The 21,132-nt window shown below is 37.9% G+C and overlaps 1 protein-coding gene across 1 annotated transcript in view; it reads right to left on the minus strand.

Annotated features, from left to right (window-relative positions):
* RAB40A (RAB40A, member RAS oncogene family) overlaps positions 1-21,132 on the minus strand; it is an 88,921-nt gene that overhangs the window by 43,645 nt on the left and 24,144 nt on the right. Inside the window, exon 3 of the mRNA XM_063601986.1 lies at positions 14,374-14,913. The gene's annotated coding sequence lies outside the window, so the exon portion shown is untranslated. The remainder of the gene's footprint in view (positions 1-14,373; positions 14,914-21,132) is intronic.

The raw sequence follows: 21,132 nt of genomic DNA on the forward strand, positions 1-21,132 counted from the left end.
ATTTGTGGCTTTAAACAGCAGAAATTTATTTTCTTACAGTTCTGGAGACCAGAAGCCTGATGTCAAGGTTTTGACAGGGTCACACTCCCTATGAAGGCTTGGGAGGATAATTTTTTTCTTGCCTCTTCCAGCTTCTGATGACTCATAGCTTTCCCTGGCTTATGGCAGCATAACTCCAATCTCTGCCTCCTTCTTCACATGAGCTTCTTTCCTGTGTATGTTAAACCTCCCCGTCCTCTCTGTTACAAGGACACTAGTCATTAGATTTAGGGCCCACACTAAATCCAGAATCATCTCATCTTGAGATCCTAAATTATATGTGCAATGACTCTATTTCCAAATAATATCACATTCACAGGTACTAAGGGCTAAGGCTTGGACATATATTGTTGGAGGATATTATCCAACCCACTATATTGACACAGGCAGGTTAAAAAACTAAAATGAGATCTTATCTTTTTCATATAAATATATAAATGCATCCATACATGCATAAGCATATATATTCCTACATGAGAAAACTTCAAGAAAATAATGCAGATGAAAACATTATCAGGTCTTATCTTTAGGTGTTATGTTTGAGGAATGGTTATTTTATTTTATGTCCTATGTTTTCACTTTTTTAACTGTAATAAACACCTATTGGTCTTATAAATATACAAAAGGATAAAATCACTGGGAAACATAACCATTCTCTGCTCCACCTACAGCAAAGCCCCTCCACTCAGAATAGGAACGTCTTTTGAGAAACAGGAAGGGAGACAAGATGCTGGTCAGCGCCTTCCACAGTATTCCAGGACACATTTCCCCAAATTCCAAATCACATTCATTTTTTCAATATTTTAAATCTCTGCTTAGTCAAATGGGGGAAAACGTAGTATCTTAATTTCATATATTTTGCTTTATTCTGATAAATAATAAGGTTGGTGTTCTCATATGAGAGGCAGTGGCATATACTGATTACATGTAGGAGCTCAGGAGCCACACTGCCTGTGTTCAAATTGAAGTCTCAGCACTTGCTAGCCCTGCCCTCACTATGCCTCAGTTCCCTTATGTTTAAAGTCAGACAACAACAGTGCCTCATCATATAATGTGGTGAGGATTAAATGATTAAGTATATGTTTAGCACCTGCAACAGTATCAGGCATTGAGGAAATCACAATAAACATTAGCTATTATTATTATTATTATTATTATTATTATTATTATACCTGAATAGACCATTACTGTTTCTATGGCCATTTTTGTTATTATGTGGATTTATATTGATTGATATAGATTGACCTTCAAAATATGTTTTTCATAAAAAGGCAGTTTATAAAGCTGTAAGTAGGATATTATCTGATTTTTGTTTTAAGTATAGTTACATTTGCATAGTAAAACTTCTGGAAAAATGTTTATTTCTCTTAATCCATTTTCTGATGCTATAACAGAATACCAGAGACTGGATAATTTATAAAGGAAAGAAATGTATTTCTCACTGTTCTGAAGGCTGGCAAGTCCAACAGCACAGTGCTGGCATCTGGCAAGGGTCATCCCATGATGGAAGTGTGGAAAGCAGAAGTGAGTGCAGAAGACAGAGAAAACCAGGCTGAAGTCATTCTTTTATTAGAAGCTTATTATCACAATAATGGCATTAATTCATTCATGAGGCTAGAGCTATCATAACCTAATCACCTCTCAAAGGCCCCACCTCTCCACACTGTTATAATGTCAATAAAATTTTTATATGAGTTTTGGAAGGGATATTCAAACCATAGCAATATTCAAAAGTTAACAGTTCTTATCCATGAGTAATAGAATTTTTAGGGTTTCTAATGATATTTTTCCTTTTGTGCATTTTCCAACAAAAGCATGTTAGGTTTGGAAGTGAGAAAAATAATCTAAAAAAAAAAAAAATCTCCAGTCCTTCCCATAGGAAAATGGCTTAGCATCAGAATGAGGAACATCCCTAAGCCAAAGGAACTAGGTAATATGGTTGTCACAAAACTAATGTATCAATCTATCCACATGATAGCTTCAGGAAAAGCTGAGCAGCATCAGGGAAATTACAGCCCCAACTGAGTAGCTTCAGCGACATTACAGATGCCCAGGGAAAGGAGAAGCATGTTTCTCAAATGAACCTTACATTTTGCTGTCAGACAATGTCTCTTCTTCCTAGGATTTTAGTGAAGGTCATGAAATGAAAATGAAATGAAAGTAGTTTCATAACATGCTTGATACAGTTTGGATATTTGTCTCCTCCAAATCTCAAGTTGAAATGTGATCTCCAATGCTCAAGGTGGGGCCTGGTGGGAGGTATTTAGGTCGTGGGGGCAGATCCCTCATGAATGGCTTGGTGCTATCCTTGTGGTAATGAGTGAGTTTTGGCTCCATTAGTTACCATAAGATCTGATTGTTAAAAAGAGCCAGGCACCTCCTCTTTTCTCTATTGTTTCCTCTCTTGCCGTGTGACATGCCACCTCCCCTTGCCTTCTACCATGAGTAAAAGCTTCCAGAAACAGATGCTGGCACCATGTTTCTTGTACAGTCTGCAGAACTGTGAGCCAAATAAACTTCTTTTCTTTATGAATTACCTCGCCTTAGGTATTATTCCTTTATAGCAACTCAAAATGCACGAACACAATGTCTCTCTCTGTATTCTCCCAAATACATCCCCTTAAATTGAAAGTAGGCTCCTCTGTTTAGCCACCTAGTTAGCCAAGCAGTGACTTCCACAAGGGATGGAAACGGGGAGAGACTGCATGAAACCACCCAGGGCTCAGCATCACAGCCTCTGGAAGGGGAGAATCCTGACACAGTGGGTTCGGGGTACAAGTTGAGTCAGAGTCTCGCTCAGCCCAGGGCCCAGGAACAATCAGTATATGCACATTAAAACACTCTTAAAGTACTTTCCTTGTGCAATTAAAAATAATAAAAGGAATGGAAAAGATACACATGCCCAGCACTTATAACACAAAATCAGGTCAGGTTCTAAATGGGATGCATCCCTAAACCAACCAAGGGATTTGTGTAGTAGTGTGGACACATGAAAACTAAATTCCAGAAATCACTGCCTTTTTGCACCAAGATTTTCCAGATTAGGTTCCAGATGTACAAGTATAACAATGTAATGAGTAATAGTGTAAATGAAAGATGGAAAACTAAGCATGGACAAATGGAAAGATGTTTCATGTTCATTACTTGGGGCTAGATGGCACCTGGGAAACTCTAAGACTTTGGACACTTTAGATTTAAAAAGTGACAGCAAATATTATCTGCAGATTCTGTTAGTGCTCCCTGCAGCATATAAACTGAGAAAATGGGTATGTGGAGGCTAAAGTTACTCTATCTTGGATGCTAATCTGCCATATTTACTTCTGATTAACCTCAGTTCCAGGAAAGCCTCTAAAAATTTCCAGTTTATCTATTGTTCCTTGTGTAACAGTACATACTTACCATAATTCTTGCCCTTAGGTCAAAACAATCTTGATGTTATTGTACTTCAATTTTCCTACACATTTCTTCTGAATCATGTATACCCTTTCCTTATGATATGTAAGCCCTGGATTTGGAGGGTAATTAGGTGGGAATCCACCATCTTGTCTCACCACTGTCTGAGGCACAGACATAGCTTCTGTTTGTTAGTCCCTATTACATGTTTCTTTCTAAGAAACTGGATTTATCAGCCTCTTTCTTTGGCCCCTCAGCTTCCTTGGACTTTGGGGGGTAGGTTTGCATAGACCTGTCCACCACAGAACACGGTGTGCCTGTTTGAGCAAGTCTGAAAGAAGATACACATAACAAGGAGGCATATATGGCAGGTCCCACTGATGACATGTGAACATATGTTTGTTCTCATAATTATTTTTTCCTTCTTTTCCATGAAGTAGGCATCTATAGATAAAATCATGCAACAAAAGAATATCATATTTTACTTTAGGAGGAACTATAAAGAAAAGTCTCAAAAATTAAAAAAAAAAACTGACCAAGGTGGTGGAGTAGGAGATATCAGCCTTCATCCCCCAACAAAAACAAATACAAACATCTATTCACAAACCAAAATAGACCAGAAAGGGCTCAAGGTCCAGTAAAAAGTCTGCAGCAGCACAATGGAGAAAAAAAAGGAGATTACCCACAGAGAAAGTATTTCTGGTGAGAACAGCATACTTGAGACACCAGGAGACAGCTATGAGCAAAGAAGAAAGGTGCCATGTCATCCATGCACAGGGAACTGTCGTGGTACCCAGAGGAGTGCTCCACAGAGGACACCAGTATCCCTTGCCACTGAGGTAACCAGCAGCCATTCCTACCAGGGAAATCCAGAGAGGGAGACACAGCTGCATACCTCTCCCTCTCCACAAGAAGTGGCCACCCCATTGAGCTGCTTCAGGAAAGGAACCACCACCTCTTCCAACCCTGAGCATTCCTTAACGTAGAGCCATAACCTCTTTGCGAGTGATCACACTCCAGACCCAGGCTCTGTGGCTACACTGGGCCCACTGATGACTCAGACACCAGAGCCATTGCCATAATGAGCTAGTCCACACTCCAGGCTCAAGAACCAAGTCCTCGCTATGCATGACCCAACCCAAGGTGCTAGCTCAGATGCCACAGAGAACGAGACCTTCCCCTAATGACAGAGTCTGTCTCTGTGTGCATCTGTGCTCCCATTCTTGGCTCTCTAGCTACTTCACGAGAATTTTCACCTTACATATTGCCATAACACAATAGCAGGAGTGCCAGCACCCCAGACATCAGGTACATTACTGCACCGAATACCAGAGCCATAGTCCTTTCATGCATACCTGTGCTTTGTACCTCAGCAGAATATACATTCTTCTCAAGCACATATGGAATATTCTGGAGGGTAGATCATATGTTAGGCAACAAAAGAAGTCCTAACAAATTCAACATTAAAATAATACCAAGTGTATTTTTTACCACAATAGTATAAAACTAGAAATCAATAGCAGAAGGAATTTCAGAAATTTTATAAAAATATGGAAATTAAACAACATTGTCCTAAACAAGCAATTAAAATTGCTTGTTTTAGTAAAGAAATTAAAAGGGAAATTTTAAAATACCTTGAGACGAATAGAAATGGAAACACACCAAAATGGAAACATACCAAAACTTATGAGTTGTGGCAGTATCAGTTCTAAGGGAGAAGTTTATAGCAATTAATGTCTACATCAAAAGAGAAGAAGATTCCAAATAAACCACCTAATGTTATACATCAAGGAACTAGAAAAATAAAAAAAAAAAAACTAAGCCCAAAGTTAGTAGAGGGAATGAAATCATAAAGACCAGATCAGAAATAACTGAAATAGAGATGAGAAAAACGATAGAAAAGATCAACAGCAAGAGTGGATTTTATGAAAAGATTAAACAAAATTCAACAAAACTTTAGCAAGACTAACAAAGGAAAAAAGACAGATGGCTCAGATAAATAAAATTAGAAATGGGCCCGGTGTGGTGGCTCATGCCTGTAATCCCAGCACATAGGGAGGCTGAGGCGGGCATATAGCTTGAAGCCAGGAGTTCAAGATCAGCCTGCTCAACATGGCAAAATTCTGTCTCCATAAAAAATACAAAAATTAGCTGGCGTGATGGTGCACGCCTGTAATCCCTTGAGAGACTACTTGAGAGGCTGAGGCATGAGAATCACTTGAACCCGGGAGGTGGAGATTGCAGTGAGCCGAGATCGCGCCATTGCACTCCAGCCTGGGTGACAGAGCAAGACTCTGCCTCAGAAAAAAAAAAAAATATATATATATATATATATCAGAAATGAAAGAGGAGATATTACAACTGACATCACAGAAATACAAAGGCTCATAAAAGACTACCTCAAAAGAGAAGAAGAACAGTGTGAAGAGAAGTGAACAGCTATATGGCAAAAAATTGGGTAACCTGGAAGAAGTGGATAAATTCCTAGATGCATACATCCTACCAAGACTAAACAATGAAAAAGTAGAAAATATGAAAATATGAACTGACCAACAAGGGGATTGAATCAGTAATAAAAAGTATCCCATCAAAGAACAGCCCAGGACCTGATGGTTCACTGCTAATTTTTACCAAACTTTTAAAGAACTAATACCAATTCTTCTCAAACTCTTCCCAAAAATTAAAGAGGAGGGAATACTTCCAAATTCATTTTACAAGGCCAGTATCACCCTGGTAACAAAGCCAGACAAGGACACTACAAGAAAAGAAAATTGCAGGCCAATATTCTTGATGAACATAGATGCAAACATCCTCAATAAAATACTGGCAAACCAAATTAAATAGCACATTGAAAAGATCATTCAACATGATCACGTGGGATTCATACCTGGGATGCAAGGGTGACTCAATATATCCAAATCTATAAATGACATTAATGGAATTAACAACAAAAACCATATGTTCATCTCAATAGATGAATAAAAGGCATTCAGCAAAATTCAACATCCTTTCAGGATAAAAACTCTCAGCAAATTAGGTATATAAGAAATGAGCCTCAACATACAGACACAAAACCCATATCTGACAAGACCACAGCTAACATTATATTCAATGGTGAAAAGCTGAAAGCTTCCTTTAAGATCAGTACCAAAGTAAGGATGTCCACTCTCACCACGTCTATTCAACTTAACACTGGACATCCTAGCCAGAGAAATTAGGCAAGAAAATGAAATGAAAAGCATCTAAATCAGAAAAGAATACGTTAAATTATCTGTTTGCACATGACATGATTTTCTACGTATAAAACCCTAAAGACTCCACCAAAAACTGTTGGAATTGATGAATGAATTCAGTAAAACTGTGGATACAAAATGAACATACAAAAATCAGCTGTGTTTCTATACTCCAACAACAAACTATGTGAAAAAGAAGTCAATCCCATTTACGATAGAATCAGAAAGAATAAAATACTTAGGATTAAATCTAACCAAGTAGGTGAAAGATCTATTTCACATTGGATAATTTGACCAAGGAGGTGATGCAATCCCTATCAAAACTCCCATGACTTTTTTCATAGAAAAAGAAAACACAATCCTAAAATTTACAAGAAACCACAAAAGACCCTGAATAGCAAAAGCAACCTTGAGAAAGAAGAACAAAGCAGGAAGCATCACATTCCCTGATTGCAAACTATAGGACAAAGATATAGTAATCAAAACAGCATGGTACTGGCATAATAAAAACAGTCACATAGACTAATAGAACAGAGTATAGCCGAGAAATAAGTTCACACATACAGGGTCAACTAATCTTTGACAAGGGCACCAAGAATACACAATGATGAAAGGAATGTGTCTTCAATAAATAGTGTTGGGAAAACTGAATATGCACATGCAAAAAAAAATGAAATTGGACCATTGTTTCATACCATATTCAAAAATTAATTCAAATGCATTAAAGACTTAAACATAAAATCTGAATCCATAAACCTCCCAGAAGATGACATAGGGAAAAAGCTCCTTGACATGGGTCTTGGCAATTTTTTTTTTATATGACTCCAAAAGCAAAGGCAACTAAAGCAAAAATAAACATGTAGAATTACATCAAACTAAAAAATTTCTGCATGGCAAAGGAAACAACAAAATGAAAAGGCAACCTATGGGATGAGAGAGAATATCTGCAAACCACATAGCTGATAAAGAGTTAACATCCGAAACATGTAAGGAACTCACACCATGCAATAGGAAAAAAAAAAAACCCAAACAACTCAATAAAAAATAGCAAAGGACCTGAATTGGTACTTTCCAAAGAAGATATAAAAATGGCCAACAGTATAGTGTAGGAAAAGGTGCTCAATATCACTAATCATAAGGAAATGCAAATCAAAATCACAGTGAGATATCACCACACAGCTGTAAGGATGGGTATTATCAAAAAGACAAGAGGTAACAGGTGTTACCAAGTATGTAAAGAAAAGGGAACTTTTGTACACTGTTGCTGGGAAAGTAACTTGGTACAGCCATTATGGAAAACAGTATGGAGATTCTTCAAAAAATTAAAAATTGAACTACCATACAATACAGCAATCCCATTTCAAGGTATATATTCAAAGGAAATGAAATCAGTATCTTGAAGGAATATCTGCATTCCCATGTTCATTACAGCATTACTCAAAATAGCCAAAATATGGAATAAACCTAACTGTTTATCAGTGAATGAATGGATATAAAAAATGTGGTGTGTGTGTGTGTATATATAATATGTCATATAATATATATATATATATTATTCGGCCATAAACAAGAAGGAAATACTGCCATTTGCAACAACATGGATGAACCTAGAAGACATTAGCAGTGAAATAAGTCAGACACAGAAAGAAAAATATTGCATGATCTCACTTACATGTAAAATCTTAAAAGGTCAAACTCATAGAAGCTGAATAGAGCAGTGGTTGCCAGAGGCTAGAAAGTCAGGGAAATAGGAAGGTGTTGATCAAAGGGCATAAATTTTCAGTTTTAAGATGAACAAGTTCTGGGAATCTAGAATAAAGCATGAGTGGTGATGGATGTGTTATAATTTGATTGTGATAATCATTACATAATGTATAGGTATGTCAAATCTTCACATTGTACAACTTAAATATATAGAATCTTTGTTAATGAAATATTTTTTAAAAAATAAAGTTTAATAATATTATCACTACTTGGTGTTACATTTCCAGATATTCTCTCTGGTAATCATGCTATTATGTTTTTGTTTTTGTTTTTGAGACAGAGTCTCATTCTGTCAACTAGGCTGGAGTGCAGTGGCATGATATTGGCTCACTGCAACCTCTGCCTCCCAGGTTCAAGCAATCTTCCCACCTCAACCTTCCAAGTAGCTTGGATTACAGGAGTGCACCACCATGTCTGGCTAATTGGGTTTTGTTGTTGTTGTTGTTGTATTTCTAGTAGAGTTGGGGTTTCACCATGTTGGCCAGGCTGGTCTCGAACTCCTGACCTCAAGTGATCTACCCACCTCAGCCTCCCAAAGTGCTGGGATTACAGGCACGAGCCACTGTGCTACTATGTTAATGTCAGTAGCATTACAATGACAGAATGAAGGCAAGTGGGAATGGACAACTAAAATTTGTTTAAGGCCTACTAGATGCTACACATGTGGTAGGTTGTAATTTTCAGACTTTCACTCTTCAAATCATCAGAACAATGCTCTGAGGTTGGCATCCTTTTTACCTATGGGGAGATAGGCTTACATCCTTTTTACCTATGGGGAGATAGGCTTACATCCTTTTTACCTATGGGGAGATAGGCTCAGAGAGCAAAATACATGCTCCAGGAATTCTAGGAAGGCATCAAATGGACTGAGGTCAACTTGAGGGGCTTCCACTGGCCAATTCTGGAATAATTTGAGCATCAAATAAATATTTATAATAACAAATGTTATATCTTTGAGCAAAACAGGAATCTATGAATCACAGTAATATAAATAATAGCTGGGTGTGGTGGCTCACACCTGTAATCCCAGCACTTTGGGAGGCCAAGACAGGTGGATCACCTGCGGTCAGTAGTTCGAGACCAGCCTGGCCAACATGGGGAAACCCCGTCTCTAGTAAACATACAAAAATTCACCGGGCATGGTGGCGGGTGCTTGTAATCCCAGCTACTCAGGAGGCTGAGGCAGGAGAATAATTTGAACCTAGGAGGCGGAGGTTGCAGTGAGCCAAGATCGCGCCATTGCCCTCCAGCCTGGGCGACAAGAGCGAAACTCTGTCTCAAAAAAAACAAAAACAAAAACAAAAAAAAAACATATATATCTAACAGTCAAATGTCAATTAATAAATCTAAACAAAGTGACAGAATTATAAAAGCAACCCTGACAACTATCACAGTAGTAAATGATTCAAGCAAGAATCGTAAATAGATTTTCATTCTGCACCAAATCCCATAGCAATCACTGAGTCGCCATGGTAACCATGCTGGCCAAGGAAAGCTGGGAGGAAAAAACAAAACAAAACAAAAAACCAACCACCTCCTCGATCTTATTCCTAACATGTGCTAAGAACTGAATAGGACTGACATGATGCACAGTAATTAACCTCAATTTTTTCTCACAATAAACATTCCTGGCAGCTTCAGCAATATACACCTTCATACATACCTAGATACCCACATACATACATGCTCTCTCCCTCTTTTTCTCATCACCCAAGTATCCAAGAATTCATCAAGGTAGATTTGTTTGGGAGTATAAAAAGAAAACTCCACAATTAAAATCTACCCACACACAGAAAGTCAAGAGCTACAAAACTATTTTATTTTAGTAATTCATTTTTCTGGAGATGATCTTTAGAAAAATGTCTCAGTGACATTTTCTCCCTGGTTTCAGTATATTACCAATGACTTATAAAAGCTGATAGTGGAAATACTGGCAAATGTATGCTGTGATGACTAATTTTATGTGTCAACTTGGCTGGGTCATAATGCCCAGATATTTGGTCAAACGTTATTTTGGATGTTTCTGTGAGGGTGTTTTTGGATGAAATTTACATTTAAATTGGCAGACTAAGTAAAGCAGATTGCCCTTCCCAGTGTGGGTGGGCCTCATCCAGTCAGCTGGAGTCCTAAATAGAATAAAAAGCTGATATCCTCCAAAGAAGAGGGAATTCTGCCAGCTCACTCTTCAGATTTCATCTGTAATATTGGCTCTTCCTGGTTTATCAGTACACCGCCTTTGGACTTTAACTTCAACTCTTTCCTGAGTCTGAAGCCTGCTGGACTCCCCCATCAAATTCTGGACTCACCAAGCGTCCAAAATCACATACACCAGTTCCTTAAAATAAATATCTTTATATATATATAAAGATACATATATAAAGATATATGGATATATAGATATCTTATTGGTTCTATTTCTCTGGAGAACCTTGACTAATACAGACATTAAGTATTAAGCATCTTTTCTATCCTAGAGTAGCCTGTGCTTTCAACCAAAAAGGTTCCCCAGCAGCTAGTATTAAACACTCAGCTTCTGACAATTCAGTAAAAATATAATACATTGAAATTGCAATTGAAAATACTGCCATTAGGCCAGGCATGGTGGCTCATGCCTATAATCCCGGCACTTTGGGAGGCCAAGGTGGGAGGATTGCTTGGGACCAGGAGTTTGGGACCCACCTGGACAACAAAGCAAGACCCTACCTCTATTTAAAAAAATTTTTTAAAATTTTTTAATTAGCCAGGCATGGTGGCAAGCACTTGTGGTCCCACCTGCTCAGTAGGCTGAGATGGGTGGATCACTTGAGCCCAGAAGCCCAAAGCTATAGTGAGCTGTGATCATACCACTGCACTCTAGCCTAAAAAAAGAAATACTGCCATTTATAATAGCATCAAAAAGTGTAAAATACCTGAGGATAATCTGTCCACATGTATGCAAGGCCTGTACATTGAACACCACAAAACATTGCGGAGAGAAGTTAAAGAAGACCTAAATAAATGGAGAGAAATGCCATCATCATGAGTCAGAACACTCAGTATTGTTAAGATATCTACTCTCCTCAAACTGATGTATAGATTCTATGCAACTCCAATAGAAATGTTAGCATATATTTTTAAGAAGAAATCAATAAACTTATTCCAGAAATCATGTGGAAATGCAAATGACCCTAAACTATGAAAAACAACATTGTAAAATAACAAAGTTGGAGGAAAAACACTACCTAATTTAAGCTTCATTATAAACTTACATTAACCAAAACAGTGCATTATTGCCTTCAAGGAAGAAATGTATATCAAAGGAACAAAGTATAGAGTCCAGAAATAGACCCACAAATATAAGGACAACTGATTTTTGACAACAATGCAAAGACAATTCAGTGCAGAAAGATCATCCTTTCAACAACTTGTGCTGGAACAGGTAGATAACAAAAATAAGCTTTTATCTATACACCACATCATAAAAAACTCAAAGTGGATCTTAAAAGAAGATTTAAATTTAAAAGCTAGAACTATAAATTTTCAAGAAGAAAACACAAGAGAAAATTGTTGCAGTCTTGGCTTCAGAGAAGATTTCTTAGATATGACACAAACAGCAACATCCAAAGCATAACAAATTTGGAACTATTCATATATACAACAATATGGATAAATCTAAAAATAATTAGGTCAAATATGTAAAATAACATGAAATTTCAGGATCCCCAAATTCATCATGCCAAGGGAAAAGTTAAGCCTGGGAAATGAATTGTGCAACATTACCAACCTTTGTCCCCAGATAACTGTAATTTCACAACCCTGTGTCATAGCGTAATACATAATCCAGATTCCCAAAACAGTAAAAGGCATTATACCTTCCCACATGACCTTCCTCAAATATTGCTCACAAGGAAATTCCTTGCTAGCCCCTAAATCTTTCAGGATACATATCCCCCTATAAAACCAACACATGCCAATTGTAACCTTAAGTCTGCAACCTAAGTTTAACTCCTAAAACTGAGTTTTGTTAAATCTTACACTGACAGTGTCAGTTACAAGCTTATCTTTCCAGAACAAAGACAAGATCAATCACTCTTCCACCTACCCTGAAACGAATACATAATTGACTCTTTCCTCTCTCTTTTCAAATCTTATCTTATGTAAAACTCAGATTTACTGACCGCTAATTAGAGCCTCACAAGAATGTAACCATTTGCCTCACTGCCTACCCTCTCTCCCTTTTTCCCTCTTGCTTGCTCTCTGCCCTTAAATACTGAGTTCCCAAACCCCTCTTTGTAAAGCACAAGTCAGAGATGCTCCTGTGACTTGCAGTTTTCCCAGGCATGTCCTCAAACTTTGGCTCAATAAACCTCTAGTGATTGAGACACTTGCCTCAGTCACTTTTTTTGGGGTTAACAAATGAATTAGGTCAGACAAAAGAGAATAAGCATCCTATGATTCCATTTACTTAAAAGGGCAAGAAACAAAAACTAACCTATGGTAAGAGGAGACCAGTGATTGTCCGGGAATGGGACAGGTTGGCATGGAGAGGGAAGCTAGAGACAGATGGAGAGGATTACAAAGGTGCATAAGGAAGCTTTTTGAGGTGATGAATATGTTCATTATCTTGACTATAATATTGGATTCACCAGAGAGAGCATACATATGTTAAAACTTATTAAACTATATATTTTAAACATGTACGGTATATCGTATGTCAACATGGCTCAAAGAAAGTATTTGAAATACATTTGTATAAGTTTTTGATGCAATTAAATCATCCAAAAGATTCCAACTACTACACTCTTGTTATATTACCAGATCATTACTATGTCTGATCAAATTGTTCTGCACTACATACAACCATAATAATCACTTGCAGTGTTTAAATATTTTTGGAAAAGTGGATGTTCATTTCTTTTTGAGGTACAAAAATAAAAATATTACATTCTAAGAAAATGATGATGATACTTAAGAGTAACTGTTTACTTTAGGGAACATGGCTTAGTATCATTATAATAGAGCGAATTCTAGGGTAATTCTTATTTCTGAAACTATTAAGGTATAGTAACTGACATTTTAACTAACACTTGCAAAATTTCTGGCTTAAAAAATCATTATAGGATGGAAAAATACCATGGTCACCAGGAGATAATTTATATAATTCATATTACAATCTCAAAATGCTAGAAAGACCTAACGACTGCATATTTCCATATCCATTTGAGAGATACATAGGAATCACTGATGATTATTTACATAGGCAGAAAAATATATGTAAATCTATAGCAAATGCATGTTAAACATCCAGTTGCTTCCCCAAATGAACTATTCATTGCTTTGTGACAATGAAAGGCATCTTTAACATGGGCCTCAGAAGCTACCACAAAGCACATAGCTGCTGATGGAAGGAAATTCCACCTGCTAAACCTCTTCTCCAATGATGAGATCAAAGGAATTTCTCTGCTTGTAGGCTATTTTATAAACCTCACAGAGCTATTCCACAACATGCTTCTGTCCAGATCTATGAGCTCACTTGAGCCAGGTGTCATATCCCACCAGGGATGGAAGTGTTGGGGGTCTCCTTAGTACTGCTGCCCTTCAAATCTGGAGCAGAAGCTTCAGCAGCCATCACGACCCTGATCCTCAAAACCTACCTTCTTCAGACACCTGATATGAGCTCAATCACCTGATGAAGAGCTGCACAGGGACAGAGAGAAGCCAGCAATCACTGTGCTTTCTTGGAGTAACTATGTGCCAGGCATTAAGCTAGGCACTGAGTCAGTGACCAGTGACAATAATACAACTGGGTAGTGATCATTAACAACCAGAGATACAATGGGATTCTCACCAGGGCCGTTTTCTTCTCCTTTTCCCATCTGTCTCCCAATAACAAATTTGAAAAGGAATAAGAGGCCTGAATTCATACAGACATTCACCATCCTGCAATAACCACAGGGCTACCTACCGGCTTGCACCTGTATCACTGAAGCTTCCAGCAATCCTGTGGGTGAGCATTTTTATCCCCATTTCACAGAGGAAGACGCTAGGCTCAGAGAGAGTGTTTGTTTACCTGTCTCATTTTTTGGCACCTTGCCTTTACTTGGAAAGTAGCTCCGGGACACCCCTGGAGCAGGACACCACATTCACTGGGGCCAAGGGAGTCCTACTTCTCCCTGCCTCATCAGACAGCGAGGGCAACTTGTCCCAAAGCGGGAACAAGGCAACTTGGATATGGGATCTCTTCCTCTCTGTACATCGCAGAGCACCCGCAGCCACAGTTGAGTCTAAACACCTGAAGACGAAACCCTGCTCTCCTCACCAGGCCAAGTCGGTCTCCATTAAAAAGTCGTCATGGTTGTCACAGTCGCCAAAATGACGTCAGGTTACTATGGTAACCGCGATGCGCAGGCTTGTCCTCCACACCGAAAATGCTTCTGCACGACCCTCCCCTTCAAGCCTTCGCCTTTCCCTGGAAGCGAAACACCTTCACTCTTCAAGTCACCACCTGAGAAAATTTAATAGTAATAATTAGAGGAACTAGGCTGGGACCCAAGCAATTGGAGGAATTTTACAGGTTGTGGAAACAAAGCACGTCTCTGTTGTCAGGAATTTTACTTGCTTATAAGTGACAGTAGAGGAGTATCATCAGTACACAGAGACCCAGGGAGCCATCCTAAGGCTCTTGGTGATGAGATGGCCCTCTGAGGGGGAACATGTACAACTCACAGATCATGCTAAGCAGACATCTGTGGCAGAAAACTAAGAGACTGCCTATAATTATGTGACTGAATGACCTAGAGACACCAAAATATGTCATTTAAGAAATCTCAGAGTTATTTCAAGGAATCAGGACAAGAATATTATACTTACTTAGTAGGCAGAAACTTATTCAATTGAATCATATACAGATGCTCATCAACTTAGGATGGGGCTATATCCTGACAATCCTATCTTTAGGTTGAAAATATCATAATTCAAAAATGCATTTAATACATCACTAAACCTATTATAAAGTGGAAAAACCGTAAGTTGAACCACCATAAGTCAGGGACCGTTGGTATTGAGTTACCCTGGGAGATTCTTACCCTCCATTTCTGATATTTTCATCCATGTGGTGGGGCATCCATGACAAAAGCAATTCCATCCTCTCTGCACACTCACTCCTTCTCTATCACAGGAATCAGCTACCTGATTAGCAAGTTGAGAAGGAGAACCACGGGTTGCACAGCCAAGGCCCTTTCACTTTAAAACTCTTGGTACGAAAGAAATAAGTTCTAATGTTTTATAGCAGAGAAGGGTGACTATAGTTAACAACAATGTATTACATATTTCAAAATAGCTAGAAGAAAGGACTTGAAATGTTCCCAACATATAGAAATGATAAATACTCGAGGTGATGGATACCCTAAATACCCTGACTTGATCATTACATATTCTATGCATGTAACAAAATATCACATGTACCCCATAAACATGTACAATATTATGTATTAACATTTTGAAAATGTGTTCTGCTCTGCCCTCAGGAGGGGGTCTTCCAATAGGCTCAAATCTCTCCTTCCATTTTCTGGGTCTCACTGGCTTCCCAACTGTTTCTATGATCTTGCTCCAAAATGCTCGGGTCTTTAAGCGGCCTCCAAAATAACTCCCACTCCAAGTTTGAGCTCTAAACCAACTAAGAGTTATGGCAAAAGCATAAGGAGAATAGTACATCAACTTTATTCCCTGTAAAGGTGAGATTGGAGAATGTGTCTTAGATGTGCTGGCATGTGGGCTTCCTATTAATGAGCTACAGAATTGGACAGACTTATCTACCCAGCAGGGCCACGCTGAGACAGCCACAAACGTCAAGAACTAAAATGCATATTCCATCTGCTATCTGCTGAAGGAGTCCTGCCTTTGTGTGCCCAAGGAAAGTGACTTCCTTGCTAAAGGCTATCTCTATAGGAGGAGAAAATATTCCAGGACACCTTCTTTGAGGAACATTTCTCAAAGTGAATAAACACCTCTCTGTTCTGATTGTATACTCACCAAGCAAACTTCTGAGGGTATGGTTTTCCATATGGCCTGCAGAGCCATTTATGACAACACTTTCTTACTCCCTTAACAAGCATGATTACAGTGGAGGCTCACCTTATGGAAAAGGATTGGAATTGATTTCTAAATTCCAAGAGTAGAATGAAAATCATACATCAGAAAAATTTATCTTGGAAATCTCTTCAAGAAGGAATTGATGGAATGTTCAGAAGTTTATACTCACACATTAACCCACAGACAGACTATATCTAAAATTATAACAAAGTCCTACCAAGGCTTCTAGAATAAGGGAATACCTGTATTATCCAATGATAGAAAGACTACACTCAAATGGCATGTTTTGAATATCCATTTCTGCTTAACCAAACACCCCAAAACAATAGCTACTTATCTCTCAGGATTCTGTGTGTTCACTGAGCTCTGCTGGTTGTTTTTTGCTCCATGTGGTGTCTGTCACCTGGGCTGTGGTCATGGAGGCTACACTTGGCTGGGATATCTGAGAGTGCTGACTCACGTGAATGACAACTGGCGCAGGTGTGTGCTGGGAGCTCAGTGGTGGCTGTTGACTGTAGCCCTTTGGTTCTACTTCACAGAGTCCTCCATGTGTATGGTTGCCAGATTCAATTTATTCTAAGCCAGTTAAATTTGAATTTCAGATGAACAACAAATAATTTTTAGTCTGATGCAATATTGTTTTGTTTATCTGAAATTCAAATACAATTGGGTGTCCTGGATGCATGCTTATTTGTTAAATCTGGCAGCCCTAGGGGAGGAGAATGTTAATCTATAAGCTTAACGACCCTCTGGGATGACTCATGCAATGGGGCAGATCTGGAAAAAATGAGCAGATTACATTGGCAATAAAGAAAATACCTGGTGCTGATGGTATGAAGGGGAAACAATCACATACAGTGTTGGTATCAAATGGGCATATCACTTTTCTGAGGCCCATATTATTATGGATTAATAACTTGAATGCCTTTTGATACAGAAGTCCTGTTTCCACCAACAAGTGACATTCAACTGAGGGTTTAGAAAAGGATACCACTCGGATTCTGACCTGCAATCTAGTTAAGGAGTCCTGGCTGAGGGGGCAGTTCAGGAGCCACATGAGTTCCCTGTTCCAGGGAGGAAAGACAGATACTTATGGAGCAGAGTGTTTAGAGGATCCAGCTTTAGGTTCTTCATGTTAGTGTCTGGATTTAATCTCATGACAGCCCTGCTAGTGAGGTGTCAGTATCCTCTCTTCATGGATGTCTGTGACTCCAAAGCATATGCTCCTAACCACAGAGCTAGAGGGCAAAGAGGTTTCTCATCAGGCCTCTGCCAGAGCCAGAGATAGAACCTGGCAGCCTGAACCCCTTTATTGGCTAATTGCGTAGCTTTAGCAAATATATCAGGACACGTATTGTTGAGGTGGTTAATCTCTATTCTCCCTGTGTTTATCCTCCTTGCATCAGGGAGTGCCCCTTCCCCTTGCCTCAAGAGAAGTTTATGGCAGAGATGGAAGCAGAAGCTATCTGAAACCAGTGTTTCTTCCATCCTTTATGAAAACTTAAATTTATAGAAATGATTGGGTTGTTTTTACCTGGTAGGGAAGAGAGGACCTCTGAAGACACAGTGAGGGTAAGGAAGGGAAATTTCTTCCAGACAGGGATGAGGTTAGAGGTCTACAGTCTCCTCCAGGAGTAGCGACCTGAGCACTGCTCCATATCAACACTTGAGGTAGCTCTGTGGATGGTTTATTGAGGCTGAGCATCTGGTCATGATATATTTTCTAGTATGGACCAAGAGATGGATGGAGGAGGAATAGGGTTCCAAATTTTGCCTAATCACAATATACCATGCGTTCTCAATATATGTGGCATTATGCCCAAGGGGCCAAAAATTAGATTTTGGGGGTAGGGTTTTCATAGATATTACAATAATCTTTGACCCTCCAAAGGACTACAGTACATAAACATATATACACTACATCTGTGGTATTAAAAATCTCACCTTCTGCAGTTGAGAGGGGTTGATTAGGAAAAAAATGTTTGAAAAGTCTCCTGGAGTTAGGGGGAAGTAAGAATGAAAGAACATTGACAAACACTTCACATACATAACAACCTCTTATGTAGATGATGGGCTACAGGAACTTAGGGACTGATTATTTTATACTTCCTCATGGATACGCACTCAGCAACCTCTTTTGGGGGTTGATGGTGGTGGTGGTGATGATAATGATGATGACAATATAAATGAAATCCTGCCCCTGGAGCTAAGAGACCTGGATATGGTGATTATTTGAATTGACTGGTTTTTAAGGTGGTAGACAGAAAGTGCTCAGTCAGAAAAACTGTTATTTCCTCTGAGAAAAATGATCTTGATAGTGGAAAATTAATGTTTACAAAAGTAATATAAATAAGTGGTACTCTAAATTTTATAAATTATAAAATTTATATATATTCTTTAATCTTAACACTTATTCAAGTTACCTATTTAATTCTATAATTCAGATCAGGGTATAGAAAGTTAGGGCAGATTAAGTACTTCAGGGAAACTGCTTTAAATGCCTGCTCAGTAGTGGAACCTTGAATTATTCTAAAGCTTTTCCCATTGTGTCCTGAAATTGCCAGGGCTCTGAATACTCTAATCTTTCTGGGCACTGGCCTTTGATGCTGCCCAGGATACCGTTTAAATTTCTATTAATGACTTATATTGCTTTTAAATTATAATATTATTGACTATTTTTAAACAGTGAATGGCAAATTTCTCATTCTTGCTCATTTCTGCCCCAATTTGTGACTCTAAGGAATTCTAACGAGGAAGTAAATATGAAGATATAGCTGAATAGGTTTCCAAAAGCATGAGAAATGTTGGAAAACCACAGCAAAATATAATATTGACTGATGGGGTTCTAAATAATTTATATATAATAGATATTTATGTATGTTTCAACATAGATATAATTTATAAGGAAACTATAGCATAAAGCAGGGAGGGTAAGGGGACTTTTTAAGGTGAGGTTTCCACATATTAATTGAAGTGGTAAAACAATAATTCTAAATAGGCTGTAAAAAGTTAAGTAGGTAGATTGTAATTTATAGAGTAACCACAAAAATGTTATATTATACAAAGAGATATATTCAAAATCACAATAGAAAAATTAAAATGGGGTACTAAAAAGTGTTCAAATCCAAGGAATGCAAGAAAGAGGAAACAAGGTAATGAAAATCAGACGGGGTATAAAGTAGTAGACCTAAATGGAAACATATCAATAATTACATTAAATGTTAATGGTAAAACACATATTAGATGAGGTTATCAGAATGGATTTTTTAAAAACAACAAAAATAAAAACAGCCCAACTACACACTGTCTACAAGAAACTCACTTCAAATATAAATGATATAGATAGTTCAAAAGTAATAGAATGATTGAAGAAATACCATGCAAACATTGATCAAAAAGAAGCTGGTGCATCTATATTATCAAACAAAGTAGACTTGAAAATAAACAAAATTACTAGGAATAAAAAAGGCCAATTAAGCAAGAAGATATAACAATTCTAAGCGCATATATTTATATAGATATGCATATCTATATAGATATAGATATAGATATATATCATCAGAGCCTCAAAATACATGAAGCAAAAGCTGACAGACCTGAAAGAGAAATAGATAAATTATAATGGGAGGTCTTCAACACTCTTCTCTCAGTAATAGATAGAATTAGTAAACCAAAAATCAGTAAAGTTATAGATGAACTGAACAACACCATCAACCAACTTCATCTAATTAACATTTACTGGACACTCCACCCCAAAACAGCAGAACACACACTCTTTCCAAGTGCACACGAAACACTCAGCAAGACAGACTACATCCTAGATCATAAAACCAACTTTAACAAATTGAAACTGAATAGAATGTGTTATCTCACAATAGTGAATAAAACTAGAAATCAACAACAAAAGACAACAGAAAAGTCTCCAAGAACTTGGAAATTAAACACATATCTAGTTAATTCATGAGTCAATGAGGAAGCCTCAAGGGAAATAAAAAATACATAGAACAGAATTAAAATGAAAATGCAAAATGAAAACCTACAGCTATCAAAATTGGAGGGTCAGAAAACAAATAGTTCATTGCCAGGGTTGGGGTGTGGAGAACAGGCTGATTGCAAAGGGGCACAGGATGCCCCTTTTTGGAGTGATGCAACTGTTGTATGGCTTGATTTTGGTAATACTTACACAACTGTATGCGCTTTTCAAGACTTGAAGAACTGTACATTAAAGAGAGTGAATTTTACTTTACCTAAATAATAGCTTAATGAAAATGATTTTTTAAAGTGTGCACCTTGTTATGTGAAGAACACAACTAGCACATCAGTGTTATTCTGTGATTGCAGTTTGGTATCTTAAAAATAAATAAATCAGTGTAGCAGTGGTTACCTTTAGAGAGTAAGATGGGGGAATGTTGGTCAGGAAACAGAATTTCACTTTGTCTAGCTGTGGGGACATTTTCAGCCACATGTAAATTATTTATAATCTATTACAAACCAGTATCTATGGAAGATATTCTGATAAGCAGTAAGGGTACAGAGGAGAATAAAAGTGATTTTCATATACACTTAAAACACCCTTGTCTCTTTGTTCCATTAAAATTAATTTAGGAATGATAAGTAGTTCCATATGATTTAT

Source organism: Pan paniscus, chromosome X (assembly GCF_029289425.2).
Source record: "Pan paniscus chromosome X, NHGRI_mPanPan1-v2.0_pri, whole genome shotgun sequence".
Classification (NCBI taxonomy): domain Eukaryota; kingdom Metazoa; phylum Chordata; class Mammalia; order Primates; family Hominidae; genus Pan; species Pan paniscus.